Source organism: Hordeum vulgare, chromosome 1H, assembly GCF_904849725.1.
Source record: "Hordeum vulgare subsp. vulgare chromosome 1H, MorexV3_pseudomolecules_assembly, whole genome shotgun sequence".
Taxonomy (NCBI): domain Eukaryota; kingdom Viridiplantae; phylum Streptophyta; class Magnoliopsida; order Poales; family Poaceae; genus Hordeum; species Hordeum vulgare.
Window position 1 is genome coordinate 70,865,431 of NC_058518.1, and position 18,841 is coordinate 70,884,271.

Consider the following 18,841-nt stretch of genomic DNA (forward strand, 5'->3'; position numbering starts at 1 on the left):
ACCTCGAAGCCATATTCCATTGTGGTGAAGCTTCTTGGTCTAGTTGGGAGCCTCCAAGCTTTGTGTGGAGTTTGCCCCAACCTTGTTTGTAAAGGTTCGGTCGCCGCCTTCAAGGGCACCTATAGTGGAATCACGGTACCTTGCATCGTGCGAGGGCGTGAAGAGAATATGGTGGCCTTAGTGGCTTATTGGGGAGCATTGTGCCTCCACACCGCTCCAACGGAGACGTACTTCCTGTCAAAGGGAAGGAACTTCGGTAACACATCCTCGTCTCCATCGGTTCCACTTGTGGTTATCTCTAACCTTTACTTTGTGTATGCTTATGTTGTTAACTATATCTTACTTGTCTTAATAGCTCTCGTTGTTAGCTCCATTAGGGTTCACCTCATTGTCGTAATATTTGTGAACCCGTATGTTGTTTACCTGAACTTGCTAAGATTAATTAAAAAGTGGTCGTTGTCTATTCACCCCCCCCCCTCTAGCCAACCATATCGATCCTTTCAATTGATATCAGAGCAACGTATCTTTATTAAGGGTTTAACCACCCGAAGAGTATGGAAGGCGAAGAGGGAATTAACCATGGGCAACCCGAGGCCATGGACTTGACTTCGGTCACAAGGGACGACTTGAATACGGCTATGGCCTCCCTCAAGACGTCCTTGACGAACGAAGTCAAGACCATGCTTAAAGAGTTAATTGAGGGATTTAAAAGTTCACCCGAACCGGTTATAGTGGTTAAACCCACCGTCACCGATTCGGAGGCCAACTCCTCTAAGGAAGCGGCTAAAGGTATGCGACCTTCCTCATCTCACGAAAAGGATGGGACTGGAACATATGCCTTAGTTCCACCCCCCATGGTCTATGGAGGATCCGTTCCCGCACCTCGTCTTAATCCTGTTGGTCCTCCTCCTAAGCTTGTGAAAGGTGACTTTGCTAGCTGGGTATTTTCTATTAAGTCTCATTTGAATCACAGCTCAACAAACTTGTGGAGAATCATCGAGCAAGGATATTATCCCCATGATCCAAGCAACCTCACTCCAAGAGAAGATGCACACAATCAATACAATCACTCTGCTTTGTTTATTCTCCAGTCTGCAGTGCCACCTGAAGATCTTCCTCACTTGCGTCCCTTCACTTTGGCCAAGGATTGTTGGGAGCATATTATGGTGTTGTACAAGGGAAGCTCAAGCATTCAACGATCCAACTATGAAGTGATACTTGATAAGGCCGATGAGTTTGTGATGAAGGAAGACGAGGACCCTCGTGATCTCTATCGGAGGGTGACTGCTATTGCTGTGGCACTCAAGGATCATGGGAGCAAGGATGTGGATGATACATGGGTCAAGCGCAAGTTCCTTAAAGCCATCATGTCTTTCAACAAAGCCATGTCATCTGTTATTCATCAGCGGCCAAACTTCCACTCCTTGTCTTCTAGTGAGGTGTTGGATGAATTCATTGCTATGTCAATCATGAACGAGACAGCCGACAATGCACTTGCTCGTGTTCGATCAAAGACAACTTCACCCAACCTTGCGTTAAAAGCAAAAGCAATGCTTGAAGAAGACGAAGAAGATGAGGAAGAGGAGGGTTGTCCTAAAGACACAAAGTATGCCTATCATGAGCACATGGCCCTTGCATCAAGGCAATTCTGGGGCAACAAGAGGAACTCAAGACCCACCTTCACCAAGAACAACTCGAGTGGATTCAAACCCAAATAACGAGTAAGGACATGTTATAACTGTGGTATCGTGAGTCACTTCGTGGCCGAATGTCCCTATGAGAAAAGGGAAGACAACGGAGGCAAGCTCATTCGCAAAGACAAAACCAAATCATTTCCGATCAAGAACAACTTTGTGAAGAAACCTCACCCAAAAGGGATGGTGGCCCTTGAAGAGTATCCTTCCGATGATGATGATGATGATGATGATACACTGGCAACGACAACTGTTGCTATTGTCACTACCTCTCCCCAGAAGGTGTCTCTCTTCAACGCCCCCAACGAGAACCACATCACCAAGTGCCTCATGGCAAAAGGTATCAATCAGGTAACTCCCATCATTAAGACCAACATTGCTTCCGCCCCTTCATTGTTAAATTGTGTTGAAGATAGTGATGTTGGGGAACTTAATGAGCATGATCTTGACAAGTTTATGTGCACTATTAAGGGAGAACCCAAGAAGCACTTTGTTGCTCTCTTGGAACAACTGGGTGAGGCCACTAACCTCATTGAGTCTCATGAGAAGACCATCTCCGAACTTCAGGGACACAGTCGTGACTACGCCGATGAAATTGCTGAATTATCTAATGCTCTAGAAAAGGAGCGCACTCTTCGTTTGGCTCTTGAGGAGTCATATAACGATGACTGCGCTAAAATGCAAAAGAAACTAGATCATGATGTTGTTCTTACTCGTATGCTTAAGTCTGAAAAGTATGCTCTTGGGGTTGGCCATGACAGACTCAAAGATGAGTTTGACATACTTGACAAGGCCCACAAGGCCTTGAAAGGTGCTCATTTGTCTCTGAAAGAGTCTCATGATCAACTCCAAGCAAAGCTTACCAAGGAGATCTCTACTTGTCCTCCCTTTGTGTTAATTGATAATGCTTGTGCAACTAACCCCTGTTGTGAGCATGTACATCTTGTGGAGGAAAATGCCAAGTTAAGGGAGAAACTTGAGAAGGGCCTTGTGGCATGCATACAAGGTGAGAAGAGTCTGAACGATCTCTTGAGCACTCAAAAGGGTGTTGTAGGAAAGTAAGGACTTGGACTTACCTCCAAGTCAAAAGGTAAAAGGAGGAACAAGAACAAACGATCTCCCACCCTCATGGACATCTTTGTCAAAGAGGGTGAGGGGACTCAGAAGGTGAACAGGAACAAGGTGGACTATGGGAACCTCAAGAAGGGCAAAACCGTTCCTACTAACACAGCCGGCAAACTCAATCTTTCTTATGTCTTATGTTGTGCTAGTGATGGGCATGTTTATGCCAGATTTGTTGGTTCCTACGATGAGGATATTGAATGGGCTATCTGGGTTCCTAAGACCCTTGTCTCTAACATGAAAGGACCCATTAAAAAATGGGTACCTAAAACCAAGCCTTGATCTATTGCAGGAGTTTGCTTTCGGTGGGGTGTCATGGTTGCTCGATAGTGGAGCAACAAATCATATGACCGAAAGCAAGGACTTAGTGGTGGATGTGCATCCTTCTCCATCTATGCCCACCCATGTCCAATTCGCCGATGCATCCTCTTCAAAGGTATTGGGATTTGGTAAGGTGGCCGTCTCTCAAGATTTATCTATTGAGAAGGCCATGCTTGTTGAGTCACTTGCCTACAATTTACTTTCGGTTCGTCAACTCGCAATTATGGGTTTTTCCACATTCTTTAATCTTGATACTGTGGTCCTCCTGAGGAGCAAGACTCTTAAAGTAGCTTATGTTGGATATGTCGAAAATGGTCTTTATGTGGTGAACTTCTCAAAGCGACCCACTAAGACTGCGACATGTTTAATGGCTAAAGTTGATGTGGGCTGGCTTTGGCATCGCCGTTTAGCTCATGTCAATATGAGATCTTTGCAAAACCTTCTGACAGGGGACCCTATTCGTGGACTAACAAATGTGAGTTTTGCTAAAGATCGTGTTTGCAGTGCCTGCATTGAAGGAAAGATTCATGAAAATGCTCATCGTCCAACGACTCTTATCTACACTAAGAGGCCATTGGAACTTCTCCATATGGATCTGTTTGGTCCTCCATCATTTGATAGTCTTGGAGGCAGAAAGTATTGCTTAGTGATTGTTGACGACTACTCAAGATATACCTGGGTATATTTCTTTAAAAAGAAGAGTGAAACTCAACAAACGGTCATCAACTTTGCTAATGAAGCGCAACATCAACATGAAGCAAAGATCTTGATGATTAGAAGTGACAACGACACCGAATTCAAGAACTACACCTTGGATGAGTTTCTAGGTGATGAGGGAATAAAACACCAATATTCTGCACCATATACCCCTCAACAAAACGGCATGGCAGAAAGGAAGAACCGGACCTTGATAGATGCTGCAAGGACAATGATGGCAGAATTCAAATCTCCATATAACTTCTGGGCAGAGGCCATCAACACAGCATGTCATGCATCCAATCGGCTCTACATCCGCAAAGGCTTGAACAAGACTCCGTATGAGATTCTAACTGGAAACAAACCCAATCTCAAGTACTTCCGGGTATTCGGTTGTAAGTGTTTCATTCTCAAGAAAGGTGCACGGTTAGCTAAATTTGATTCTAGAGCACATGAGGGTATCTTTGTTGGTTATGCTACAAACTCTCATGCTTACCGTGTCCTCAACAAGTCCACTGGACTAATTGAGGAGACGTGTAACGTAGAGTTTGATGAAAATAATGGCTCCCAAGTGGAGCAAAGTGGTCTTTGTGATGTAGGTGATGAAATTCCTCCCCAAGCCATAAGAAGAATGGGGATTGGTCAAATACTCCCCCATTGAGGAACCCCTTGTGGCCGAAGGAGAAGGACAATGCTCTACTCAAGTGGAGCCATCACCTCCACAAGCCCCACACGCTTCTGATGAACAAAGAGAAGACTCTCAACAAAATAAACAAGCTCAAGATCAAGATAAATTACCCAACAATGATGATGTGTCTCAGGATATTCAAGCACTATCCCAAGACTCCGAACCTGCTCATGATCAAGATCAAGTGCAACCCCGAGATCCAGACCAAGTATAAGCACAAGATCAAGATCAAGAGCAACCACAAATACAAGAACAAACTAGTGAACCTGCTCAAGTCGAAGGACAAGATGATCAGGAGACGGTCTCACAATTCCCTTCTGGAGCACCAACAGCCGGCTCAAGACGCAAGGGCAAGCAAAGGAAACAAGTTGATGCTCCCCCGTTATCTAATGAAGAACTCTTGGAGCGTCGAGCAGCCAAGATTGCGAACAAGCTGAGAGTCAAGTCACATCTTATGAAGAATGTACTTGGCAGTATAAAAAGGGGAGTATCCACCCGTCAACAGATTTGGAATTATTGTGAGCATGACGCGTTTGTTTCGTATTGTGAACCTCAACAGGTACAGGAAGCGCTCGATGATGAGGATTGGCTTATGGCCATGCACGAAGAACTTAACAACTTTGAGCGCAACCAAGTCTGGGATTTAGTGCCTAGGCCAACGGAGGAACATAATGTCATCGGGACCAAATGGATATTCAAGAACAAGCAAGATGCCAATGGGATTGTGATTCGAAACAAGGCAAGATTGGTGTCTCAAGGCTACTCCCAAGTCGAGGGTATCGACTACGGTGAAACCTTTGCCCCTATTGCTCGTCTAGAATCTATTCGCATGTTGCTTGCATTTGTTTCTCATCATAACTTCAAATTACAACAAATGGATGTGAAAAGTGCCTTTATTAATGGTCCTTTGAATGAGTTGGTCTATGTCAAACAACCCCCGGGATTCGAACATCCCAAGCTCCCCAATCATGTGTACAAACTTAATAAGGCACTCTATGGCCTTAAACAAGCCCCACGCGCGTGGTATGAGTATCTTACTGAGTTGTTACAAGATCGTGGGTTTGAAATTGGGAAGATAGATCCCACTCTTTTTACTAAGAGGGTTAAAGGGGATTTGTTCATCTGCCAACTCTATGTTGATGATATTATCTTTGGCTCTCCTAACATTTCCTTCAATGAAGAATTTGCTGCACTAATGACTGAGAAGTTTGAGATGTCCATGATGGGAGAGTTGAAGTTCTTCCTTGGGTTAGAGATTACACAAGGTCTAGAAGGGACATTCATCAAACAAGCCAAGTACACTCAGGACATGCTCAAACGGTTCGAGCTCGAAGATGTCAAACCGGTCAAGTTCCCCATGCCAACAAGGTGCAAGCTTGACAGTGATCCCAATGGTAAAACAGTGGATCAAAAGGTATATCGCTCCATGATTGGATCCCTCCTTTACCTTTGTGCATCTAGACCGGATATTATGTTGAGTGTAGGGATATGTGCACAATTTCAATCCGCACCAAAAGAAAGCCATTACATGGTTGTTAAGCGAATCTTTCGATATTTGGCTCATACCCCAAGCTTTGGCCTTTGGTATCCCAAAGGAGCAAACTTCAATCTAGTTGGCTATTCTGACTCAGATTGGGTAGGAGATTGTGTGGAGAGGAAGTCAATGTCTGGAGGATGCCAATTCCTTGGTCGCTCATTGGTAAGTTGGTCGTCAAAGAAGCAGAATTGTGTCTCCCTATCATCCACCGAAGCTGAGTATGTGGCAGCTGCAAGTTGTTGTGCACAATTGCTATGGATGAGGCAAACTTTAAAGGATTATGGTGTCACTTGTGACAAAGTGCCTCTTCTATGTGACAATCAAAGCGCTATCAAGATTTCCCTCAACCCAGTGCAACATAGCAGAACCAAACATATTGATATTCGTCATCACTTCATTCATGAACATATCAAGCTAGGTGATATCGAGGTTCATTTTATCCACACTAAAGAGCAACTTGCAGATATTTTCACTAAGCCTCTAGATGAAGCAAGGTTCCGGGAGTTAAGGCATGAGCTAAATATCATTGATTCAAGTAATGTGGATTGAAACTAGGCATGTTGCACCTCACTTTGCATTCCATCTTGGTCTAGATGTAGGCATGGACATAGGGGGAGTGTTGTTCTCTCAATGAACTTTCCCTCCCCCCATTATGCATAAATCAATCTAGTCTTTCACTTTAGCCATTGTCAAATGGCACTTGTGCTTCAAAGACGAGCATTGGTCATGAGCCCAAGGATAATTCTTCGCGGTGTCATACCATTGTCTCAAACATAGGTGGCATCGGCCACCGCCCCTCCCACCTTTCTTTTGTATAGACGAAAGGATATACAATGACAAGTCAATACATTTTTCTAGGTGCTATCTCTTTTTTACTTACTTGTCATTTGCCCAAGTTCTTCTCTTATCCTAGGCCGCGTTGTGACATTTGCAGCGGTACTACCGCCAGGGGTAGCGGTACTACCGCCAGGACCCCAGCGGTACTACCGCCAGGGGTTGCGGTACTACCGCCAGGACCCCAGCGGTACTACCGCCAGGCAGCGGTACTACCGCTAGGTCCACATCGGTACTACCGCTAGCCCGTACCCCTTGGGCTATATAAAGGAGGGGGAGCCCGTGTTTCTCTGGTTCTTTCTTCTTCCTCGCGGTTCCTCCCTCCCCAACCCTGAAATCCCACTGTTTTGATCTCTTTTGGTGGAGCTCCTTCTCTCCGTTGGATTGGAGGAGTTGCTCCACTTATCCTTCCTCCTCCAAGGGCCATGAATCGCGGTAAAGCTCCTCCCCTTCTTCTATTGGTTGATGTTCTTGTTCTAGGGTTAGGAGCATTGGGGGATTGGATCCATGTCTTTGATCTTGTGCCGTGTTCTTGGATGGCATGAAGGAGATATTTGAGGGGAGTGTAGGTCCTATGAATCCTTGCTGATTATTTTGCCATGCCCTAGGATTTACTTGTTTTAGATCAAGCACTTGAACTATGTTTGGATTAGATCTAAAACTTGCTCTCTCTTGCCTAGGCATGTACTTATTTCGGTGATACCTGTGATCCTCATGTGAGTAGGGCTGTGGTGGAGTTCTTAGTGTTCATATACAGCCTATGCCCCTCGTAAAAATCATGTAGCACTATGCATGAGGTCTATTTTATCTGTCAGATCTGAAAATCAAACCCCAGCGGTACTACCGCCACGGGTAGCGGTACTACCGCTAGGACCCCAGCGGTACTACCGCTAGGGGTAGCGGTACTACCGCCAGGAGGATTCACTGTGCATTCTTTTCATGTGCTTGGCAATGAGTGTTTATTTTTCTTCTTTTTCTAGTTCATTGCCTTGACTCTTTTTATCACTTCTTTTCGTTGTGTGTTTGTGTCACATGTGGTTCTCGCCGTTCGAACCCTCCACGGGACACGCGGTCAAAGCAATATCGCAACCCAGAAGCTCCAGAGGGGTCTGCCACCTCAGGTCTGCAACCCAAAAAGCAGTCCTTCGAGAAGACCGCGAACAAGGATAAGGGGATCAATGTCCGAACAATGCCCCCAAGGACTTACTGCGGTTTCGCACTCAGAACCGTTATCTCAAAGAGAAGGCTGTGATCAAGAATGTTGACCATGTTTGGGCAAAGGATCACTGCAGGATCTACCGTGATATTGTCATGCATTTCAAGAAGAACTATGTCCCCGTTCAGTGGATTGACCTAGCTCATCTTCAGCGGAACCTGGACTATTTTGGTGATGCTCTCTCTCTGATTGACAAACTGGGCATCAAGGACATCATCACTTTCAAGACAGATTTTGACCCCACAGCTATTGCCCAGTTCTATGTCATGGTCCACTTCTCTGCTGATGAAGAGCGCTCTATGGTGTGGATGACTGGGACTCAGAAGATGACCGGTACCTGGCGTGAATTCATGACATTCCTCAAGATTGACTTCCAGGGAGCTGACACTCCACTTGGGTCGTGTCCTCATGTTGCAGCCCCCACCGATAGGCCCCCCGCAAAGGACAGATTGCAGCAACTCTATGCGAGGAAGGGTGTGCTCCCCAAGCATCTGGACATCATGCATCGGATCCTCCGCAACACCCTCTTCCCTCGCATTGGTAACTTCGACGAGGTTCATGGCTCTTTGGCTGAGATGCTGCTACTTTGTGAGGAGGCTATGACTAAGGAGTCTGCCCCTCTTGATATTTCTGATGTGATGTTCACGGAGCTCTGGAACTGCATCATCATGCGTAAGGTTCCCATCTACGGGCCCTATCTGTTCGCTTATATTCGTTAGAAGTGGCAAGATACTTATCCGGAGGAGATGCTCTACGTTCAGTCTGACTACGTTGTGCACGACCCGATCAAGCTTCGCGTCAAGGATAAATGGGCCAACCCGTCAACTTCCTCTCAGCACATGGATACTGACACAGAGACTGCTGCTGACAAAGGAACCACCTCTCAGTCCCGCTCTTCTGCCATGCCATCTTGGGCCATCAAACTGCAGGATAAGATGAAGACTCTATTCTGTATGTAGGCTAAGGGTCAGTACCAGACGCACGTGGCTCAGAAGGAGAGCCGCCAGAGGCACAAGCGTGTTCTCAGGACTCTTGATGTGGACATCTCCAGCGGATCAGAGGACGACATCACTCCAGAGGCTGCTTGGATGCAGGCTCAAGGTTACCAGTGGTCTGGCGATGAGGAGGAAGAGGAGGAGCAGGACGATCAGGAGGGTACCGACGAGTCTTGCGATGCTGAGGATGAGGAGTAACCACCTTTGGCGTTAGGTGTGCCCCTTTTTGGTGTCTTGTGCCAAAGGGGGAGAGAGTCTAGGAGCTGGATTTGCTTTCATAGTCGAACTTTGCTTTGCTTTGCTTTTTGTCGTGGTTTGCTTCGAACTTGGTTTGCTTCTAGTTTGCTATCGTTTGTGAGACATGAACTTATGTGAGATTTATTTCCATCATATGTTGTGATTCATATGCCCCGTATTGTCATATATCTCCATCTTTTTGTTCTCATATTATTCTTTGTGCAAATCCGGTATTGTCATCAATCCACCAAAAAGGGGGAGATTGTTGGGGCGTAGTTTATGCCTAAGTAATTTTGGTGATTGATGACAGTACCGTAAAGGACTAACTGTGTGTGTTAAGGTTTCAGATAACATACGTCAACGGCACAAGATGACTCGCCTCCTCATTCATGGAACGAAAGCACGGCGCTCTGTATGATTCTCTTTATTTGAGTCATAGGAAAGCCGTACTATTAAGAGGGGAACCGTAGTGGAGAGGTTTGGGTGGAATCTATCTTTGCACGCGCACACTTCACATATTCTCCCTTACCTTCATCGTTGGAGCGGCCCCCGCCACTTTGTTTCTTTCTTCCTTGCAAAATAGTCCCCAGCGGTAGTACCGCTGGAATGCTAGCGGTAGTACCGCTGGCTGGCGGTAGTAACGCCCCTGGTCAGCGGTAGTACCGCTCCAGGAGCTTAGTACCGCCTGCCTAGCGGTTGTTCGTGGACGGACCTTTTTGCGAAGACTTTCTTGGCGGTGGTAGTGCTTTTGCACTACCAGGGGCCAGCGGTAGTACCGCTGGAGCTCGGGCAAAGAGTGGGAAAACGGTCTGATCCCCCCCCACTATATAAAGGGTTCTTCTAGCTGTGGAACCTCATCTCTTACCTTCCCAAGCTCCATTGTTGCGCCCCAAGCTCAAAAGTGCCCGATCTCTCTCCCTAGCCAATCAAACTTGTTGATTCTTTAGGGATTGGTTGAGAAGGCCTAGATCCACACTTCCACCAAGAGAAAAGTTGATTCCCCCACCAATCCCTTGAGGATCTTGTTACTCTTGGGTGTTTGAGCATCCTAGACGGTTGAGGTCACCTCGAAGCCATATTCCATTGTGATGAAGCTTCGTGGTCTAGTTGGGAGCCTCCAAGCTTTGTGTGGAGTTTGCCCCAACCTTGTTTGTAAAGGTTCGGTCGCCGCCTTCAAGGGCACCTATAGTGGAATCACGGTACCTTGCATCGTGCAAGGGCGTGAGGAGAATACGGGGGACTTAGTGGCTTATTGGGGAGCATTGTGCCTCCACACCGCTCCAACGGAGACGTACTTCCTGTCAAAGGGAAGGAACTTCGGTAACACATTCTCGTCTCCATCGGTTCCACTTGTGGTTATCTCTAACCTTTACTTTGTGTATGCTTATGTTATTAACTATATATTACTTGTCTTAATAGCTCTCGTTGTTAGCTCCATTAGGGTTCACCTCATTGTCGTAATATTTGTGAACCCGTATGTTGTTTACCTTAACTTGCTAAGATTAATTAAAAAGTGGTCGTTGTCTATTCACCCCCCCCTCTAGCCAACCATATCGATCCTTTCAATGTCCACATGTTTAGGGATGAAGGTGTCGATAAAACAAAATACAGACATGAGGGCATCATGATCACACATAGAACAGCAATACATCATAAAGATTCTTATGGGAAAGTAACAATTCCTTCACAAAGCAAAGTATGAAGCAAAAACCTTACCGAGAAGTAGCCAACAATCAGTCCATAGTCATTGAAGCAATTGCAATTTATCATAACATCAGAAAGAGTCAAATAAGAGCTTGTAAAGCAAACCCACATACTCGATCATCTCTTTTGTTTTCCACAATTGTTACAACTGACGTGGTACTCATGGGATCAAAGTTTCAGCTGGACACAGAGGAAGATAGGGGCTTATAGTTTTGCCTCCCAACCATTTACCTCAAGGGTAAAGTCAACAATAATAAAGCATAAGTACTCATCTCCAAGTTGATATATGAATATAGATCTTTCCCAAACATGCGACGATAGCCAAGACAAAGGCGAAATAGGGAATTGGTGAAGATCACCATGACTCTTACAAGGGCAAAGAGTAAAGGTACAAGATAGGCCCTTCGCAGAGAGAAGCAGAGGTTGTCAAGCGCTTTTGAGGTTTGGATGCGTGTCCTCTTAGTGCGGAGGAACGTCACTTTATATTGCCTCCTGTGACAAAGAACTTTATTATGCAGTCTGTCGCTTTTATGTCTTCCTCATCACAGGTTCGTATAAAGCTTATTTTCCACACACTAATAGATCATACATATTAGAGAGAAAATTTTTATTGCTTGCACCGATGACAACTTACTTGAGGGATCTTATTCAATCCATAGGTAGGTATGGTGGACTCTCATGGCAAAATTGGGTTGGAGGTTTATGGATGCACAAGTAGTATCTCTACTTGGTGCGGGAGTTTTGGCTAATATGAGGTGGAAGCAATCGTCACATGCTAAGGGATCTCTAATCATATAACATTGTTTGGAACCAAGCAAACACAATTCATTATGTTGTCTTCCTTGTCCAACATCTACTTCTAAGCATGTAATAGTTTGGTGAGTGCTCACAATTATAGAAAGTGTCTAAGATGATATATTTATATGTGAACCTCTCTTTCCTTATCCCTTCTTATTAATTGCAACAATGACTGGGGTCTATGTTGATTTATTCTCAACAAGTTTCAATCATCATACTTGTCATATGTGAAGCTATCACTTTCCATAAGATCATCTCATGATCTTTCATGCTATCGTTCTTTTCATGCTTTTGATCACGGCACAAAACAAAGCCCTTGACTAAGATACTCTTTATTATATAGCTCGCAAGCTCGAATACGTCGGGGGAGACACAAAGCAAAAGACTCAAACTAAACAATAAAGACTTATTCCACTAAGAGAAGAAATAAAAACTGAAAAGGAAAGAAGTAAAACAAAGGTAAAAGCAAAAGATATAAAGGTGATACGATACCAGGGCAACTCCCCCCAAGCTTGGCAAAATACAAGGGGATTGCCCATACCAATGCTCAGTTATCTTCCTTTGGTGGTGATGGTGGTGGAGTTGTTGAAGCAGTCTTGAGCTTGTCTAATTTCCTCTTGAGCATAAAGTTATGCTCCCTCAGATCGTCATTTTCCTCCTCAAGCTTCAACACTCTATGGCAAAGTTCCTGCTTACTCTCCTGCAGGAAACGAGAAGGGATAAACAAGGTCTTAGGCTTCTTCCTTTGGTTAGGGAGGCTTGACTTCTTGAACTCCACGTGAGTGCGTCCAGGTTGAGGTAGAGGATCCTCCTCTTCATCGGAACTCGTTTGTTCCTTCCCCTTGGGATCATAGTCCTCTTCCTCGTTAGTGGTCCAGCCGTATGGTTCCAAGTCCCCATAGACCTTGGGGTTAGCAAGGTAATCAGCCACATAGTTCTCCCCATCTGAATCTTGAGAAGACATCTTGACCTAAATCTGCGACAGACAACGGGCTCGAAAGAAAACAGAGGAAAACTGCGCGATACGGAGATCAAAACCCTCGGGGCATATATATAATGATTTTTTCTGGACCAGAAGGAGTGCTCCGCAAGAAAATAGAGTCCGGGAGGCACACGAGGTGCCCACAAGCCCTATAGCCGCCGCCAGGGGGTAGGTGGCGGCTACCAAGCTTGTGGCCGCCTCGTGCGCTCTCCGGACTGCTTTTTATTTTTCTATTTTTCCAAAAATTCCAAAACGGAGGAAATTTCCTATTGGAAAAGCTTCGGAGTCCAATTACTTACCGAAACAGATACCTCTTCGTTTTCAGGGTCAGAAACAGGCTGATAAACATCCCTAATGTACTCCTCTGGAGTTATGATATTGATGATATTGGTCTCAACATTTATGAGAGTACCAGAGATATAATGCTTGATTCTTTGCCCATTTACCACTCTAGGAAAATTTCCTTCCGTGTTATTGATTTTGATGGCACCGGAACGATATACTTCCCCGACAACGTAAGGACCCTCCCATTTAGAGAGAAGCTTGCCTGCGAAGAATCTTAAGCGAGAATTGTATAGCAGGACATAATCACCTACATTGAACACTCGTTTCTGTATTCTTTTATCGTGCCATCTCTTAACCTTTTCCTTGAACAACTTGGCATTCTCATATGCCTGGGCCCTCCATTCATCTAATGAGCTGATATCAAACAACCGTTTCTCACCGGCAAATTTGAAATCGAAGTTAAGCTCTTTGATTGCCCAATAAGCCTTGTGTTCTAGCTCAAGAGGTAAATGACATGCCTTACCGTAAACAATTTTATACGGCGACATGCCCATGGGATTCTTATAAGCAGTCCTATAAGCCCATAGTGCATCGTCAAGTTTACTAGACCAATTCTTTCGAGATCTATTGACAGTCTTTTGTAAGATCAATTTGATCTCCCTATTACTCAACTCCACTTGACCACTAGACTGAGGATGATAAGGATATGCAACTCTATGGTTGACATCATACTTAGCAAGCATGTTGCGGAAAACACCATGAATGAAGTGTGAACCGCCATCAGTCATCAGATATCTAGGGACTCCAAATCTTGGGAAAATGACTTATTTAAGCATCTTAATAGAGGTGTGGTGATGAGCATTTCTAGTGGAGATAGCTTCTACCCACTTAGTCACGTAATCCACAGCAACTAAGATGTGAGTGTACCCATTGGAACTCGGGAAGGGTCCCATATAATCAAAGCCCCACACATCAAATGGTTCAATGGCAAGTGAATAGTTCATAGGCATTTCCCGACGCTTACTGATGTTCCCTATTCTTTGGCATTCGTCACAAGACAAGACAAACTTACGGGCATCCTTGAAGAGAGTGGGCCAATAGAAACCTGATTGCAATACCTTATGAGCAGTTCTATCTCCAGCATGGTGTCCTCCGTAGGCTTCGGAATGATACTTCTGCAGGATCTGTCCCTGTTCATGTTCAGGCACACAACGTCTAATAACACCATCTACTCCTTCCTTATAAAGGTGAGGATCATCCCAAACATAGTGTCTCAAATCAAAGAAGAATTTCTTCTTTTGCTGGTAGGTGAAACTGGGTGGTATGTATTTGGCTACGATATAATTTGCGTAATCAGCATACCACGGTGCACTATGTGAAGTGCGGATGACATTTAATTGCTCACCAGGAAAGCTATCATCAATAGGTCGTGGGTCACCAAGGACATTCTCTAGCCTAGACAAGTTATCTGCTATAGGGTTATCAGCACCCTTTTGGTCAACAACGTGCAAATCAAATTCCTGTAGCAGGAGAACCCATCCGATTAGCCTAGGCTTAGCGTCCTTCTTCTCCATAAGGTACTTAATAGCAGCATGATCAGAGTGAATAGTGACTTTGGAGTCAACTATATAAGATCTGAACTTTTCACATGCAAACACGATTGCTAAAAACTCCTTTTCCGTAGTGGCATAGTTTCTTTGGGCACTGTCTAGAGTTTTACTAGCGTAGTGAATAACATTCAACTTCTTGTGAACTCTTTATCCTAGAACAACACCAACAACATAATCACTAGCGTCGCACATGATTTCAAAGGGCAAGTTCCAGTCAGGTGGTTGAACAATAGGTGCGGTTATCAAGGCCTTCTTAAGTATTTCGAAAGCTTCCTCACAATCCTCATAAAAAACAAAAGGAACATCCTTCTGCAAGAGGTTGGTAAGAGGTCTGGAAATCTTAGAGAAGTCTTTAATGAACTTTCTATAGAAACCAGCATGACCTAGGAAACTTCGTATACCTCTGATATCTGTGGGGCAAGGCATTTTCTCAATTGCATCAACCTTAGCCTTATCAACTTCAATGTCTCTTTCAGAAATTTTGTGTCCTAAGACGATGCCTTCATTAACCATAAAGTGGCACTTCTCCCAATTCAAGACGAGGTTGGTATCTTTGCAGCTCTGTAAGACTCGATCAAGGTTGCTGAGGCAATCATCAAAGGAAGACCCGTAAACGGAGAAGTCATCCATGAAAACCTCGACAATCTTTTCACATAAGTCAGAGAATATATCCATCATACATCTTTGAAAGGTGGCAGGTGCATTGCATAAGCCAAAAGGCATACGTCTATAAGAAAAGGTACCGAAGGGGCAGGTGAAAGTGGTTTTCTCCTGATCAGATTGTGCAACAGGTATTTTCGAGAAACTTGAATAACCGTCTAGAAAGGAGAAGTGTGTGTGTTTGGATAGCCTTTCTAGCATTTGGTCGATAAACGACAAAGGATAATGGCCTTTCCTAGTTGCCTTGTTCAGTTTCCGGAAGTCTATCACCATCCTATAGCCAGTAATAATCCTTTGTGGGATTAATTCATTCTTATCATTAGGAATGACGGTGATACCTCCCTTCTTAGGTACGCAATGTACTGGACTTACCCAATCACTATGAGCAACATGATAAATGATTCCTGCTTCCAGAAGCTTTAATATTTCTTTTCTCACGACTTCTTTCATCTTAGGATTTAATCTCCTTTGATGATCAGCAACTGGTTTAGAATCAGGGTCAGTTTTAATATTGTGATGACATAGAGTGGGACTAATACCCTTAAGATCATCAAGAGTATATCCAATAGCCGCACGGTGCTTCCTCAAAGTTTTTAGTAACTTCTTCTCTTCATGATTCGAGAGGAGAGCACTAATAATAACGGGATATATCTCCTTCTCATCAAGATAGGCATACTTGAGAGTATCAGGCAACTGTTTAAGCTCGAACACAGGATCACCCTTCGGTGGGGGAGGATCCCCAAGCAGTTCAACAGGTAGATTATTCTTGAGAATAGGATATTGTTCTAAGACAATTTTATCTATCTCATCTCTTTCATCCATATGCATATCATTTTCATGCTCAAGCAGATATTGCTCTAAAGGATCCGTAGGAGGTACGGCCATAGAGGCAAGAGCAATGATTTCATCCCTACCAGACGACTCTTTTTCATGGGGTTGCCTTCCAAACTTGGAGAAGTTAAATTCATGAGACACACCCTCGAAACTAACAGTGACAGTCTGCTTAATGCAATCAATGTGAGCATTGACAATGTTGAGAAAGGGTCTACCGAATATGATGGGACAAAAGCTATCTTGTGCAGTAGCAAGGACGAGGAAATCAGTAGGATACTTCATCTTACCACACAGGACTTCTACGTCTCTCACAATTCCCAGAGGGCAGATAGTGTCTCTATTAGCTAGCGTAATAGTGACATCAATGGGTTCTAACTCAGCAGGTGCAATCTCATCTTTGATTTCATCATATAGGGAACGGGGTATTGCACTAACACTAGCACCCATATCACATAAACCATGGTAACAGTGGTCTCCTATCTTGACAGAAACAACGGGCAGGCCAATACAGGTCCGTATTTGTCTTTCGCGTGAGGTTTAGCAATTCTAGCAGAGTCCTCACAGAATTTGATAACATGCCCGTCTATGTCTTCGGCTAAGAGATCTTTGATAATAGCAACACTAGGTTCAACTCTAATTTCCTCAGGGGGTGCAAGTGGTCTAATGTAACCCCTACGTATCATAGTTGGAGCTTTAGAATAATCCTTTTTCCTAGCAGGGTAAGGTGGTTTCTCAGCGTAGGCACAAGGAACAACAGGATCACTAAAAGCAATGACTTTCTCCTCAACTAGATTGGGTTTAGCTATGTTGACTTCTACAGGGGGATGATATTTAAACCACTTCTCTTTGGGAAGATCAACATGAGCAGCAAAAGATTCACAAAGAGAAGCTACTATCTCAGAGTCAAGTCCATACTTAGCGCTAAAATCTCTAGAAGTGTTTGTTTCAACAAAAGATTTAACGCAATCAAACTGGAAATTCATACCTGACTCCTTACCTTCTTCCAGCTCCCAATCTTGAGAGTTACGTTTGATTCTTTCCAATAAATTCCACCTGTGTTCAATATCCTTCTTCATAAAAGAACCGGTACAAGAAGTGTCAAGCATGGTACGATCTTCATGAGAAAGTCGAGCATAAAAATTTTGAGTGATAATTTCTCTTGAGAGCTCATGATTGGGGCATGAATATAACATTGATTTAAGCCTCCCCCAAGCTTGAGCTATGCTTTCCCTGTCACGAGGCCAAAAGTTATAAATATAATTCCGATCACGATGTACTAAATGCATAGGATAGAACTTTTGATGAAATTCCAATTTCAACTGATTGTAGTCCCATGATCCAGTATCATCACATAGCCTATACCATGTCAACGCCTTATCCTTCAAAGATAAAGGAAAGACTTTCTTCTTTACCTCATCCTCGGGCAAACTTGCAAGCTTAAATAAACCACAAACTTCATCTACATAGATGAGATGCAAGTCTGGATGTGAAGATCCATCTCCTGTAAAAGGATTAGCCAGCAGTTTCTCAAGCATACCCGAAGGAATTTCATAAAAGATATTTTCAGTAGGTACCTCAGGTTGAGGAACAACTCCTCGTGCTTCCGTTTGTGGTGAAGATACCCCGAACAAAATCCTCAAAGGAACAGTTTCCATAGTGACAAGTGACAATAAATTTCAGCACAATATATAAATGTTTCCTTACCAAATTCCACTTACCAAAGGCGCTTCACTCCCCGGCAACGGCGCCAGAAAAGAGTCTTGATGACCCACAAGTATAGGGGATCAATCGTAGTCCTTTCGATAAGTAAGATAGTCAAACCCAACGAGGAGCAGAAGGCTCTGATAAACAGTTTTCAACAAGGTAATAACTACAAGCACTGAAAGTAGCGGTAACAAGTGATGGTGTAGTGAGGTAAAACGTAGCAAGCGAAAAGTAACAAGTAACAAGTAGTAGCAACGGTGCAGCAAGTGTCCCAATCCCTTTTGTAGCAAAGGACAAGCCTGAACAAAGTCTTATAGGAGGAAAAACGCTCCCGAGGATACACGGGAATTTCTGTCATGCTAATTTCATCATGTTCATGTGATTCGCGTTCGTTACTTTGATAGTTTGATATGTGGGTGGACCGGCGCTTGGGTACTGCCCTTACTTGGACAAGCATCCCACTTATGATTAACCCCTCTCGCAAGCATCCGCAACTACGAAAGAAGAATTAAGACAACGTAGCATTAAACTAGTGGATCCAAATCAGCCCCTTACGAAGCAACGCATAGACTGGGGTTTAAGCTTCTGTCACTCTAGCAACCCATCATCTACTTACTACTCCCCAATTCCTTCCTCTAGGCCCAAACATGGTGAAGTGTTATGTAGTCGACGTTCACATAACACCACTAGAGGAAAATACAACATACATCATATCAAAATACCGAACGAATACCAAATTCACATGACTATTATTAGCATGACTTATCCCGTGTCCTCGGGAACAAAAGTAACTACTCACAAAGCATAATCATAATCATGATCAGAGGTGTAATGAATAGCATCAAGGATCTGAACATAAACTCTTCCACCAAGTAATCCAACTAGCATCAACTACAAAGAGTAATCAACACTACTAGCAACCTT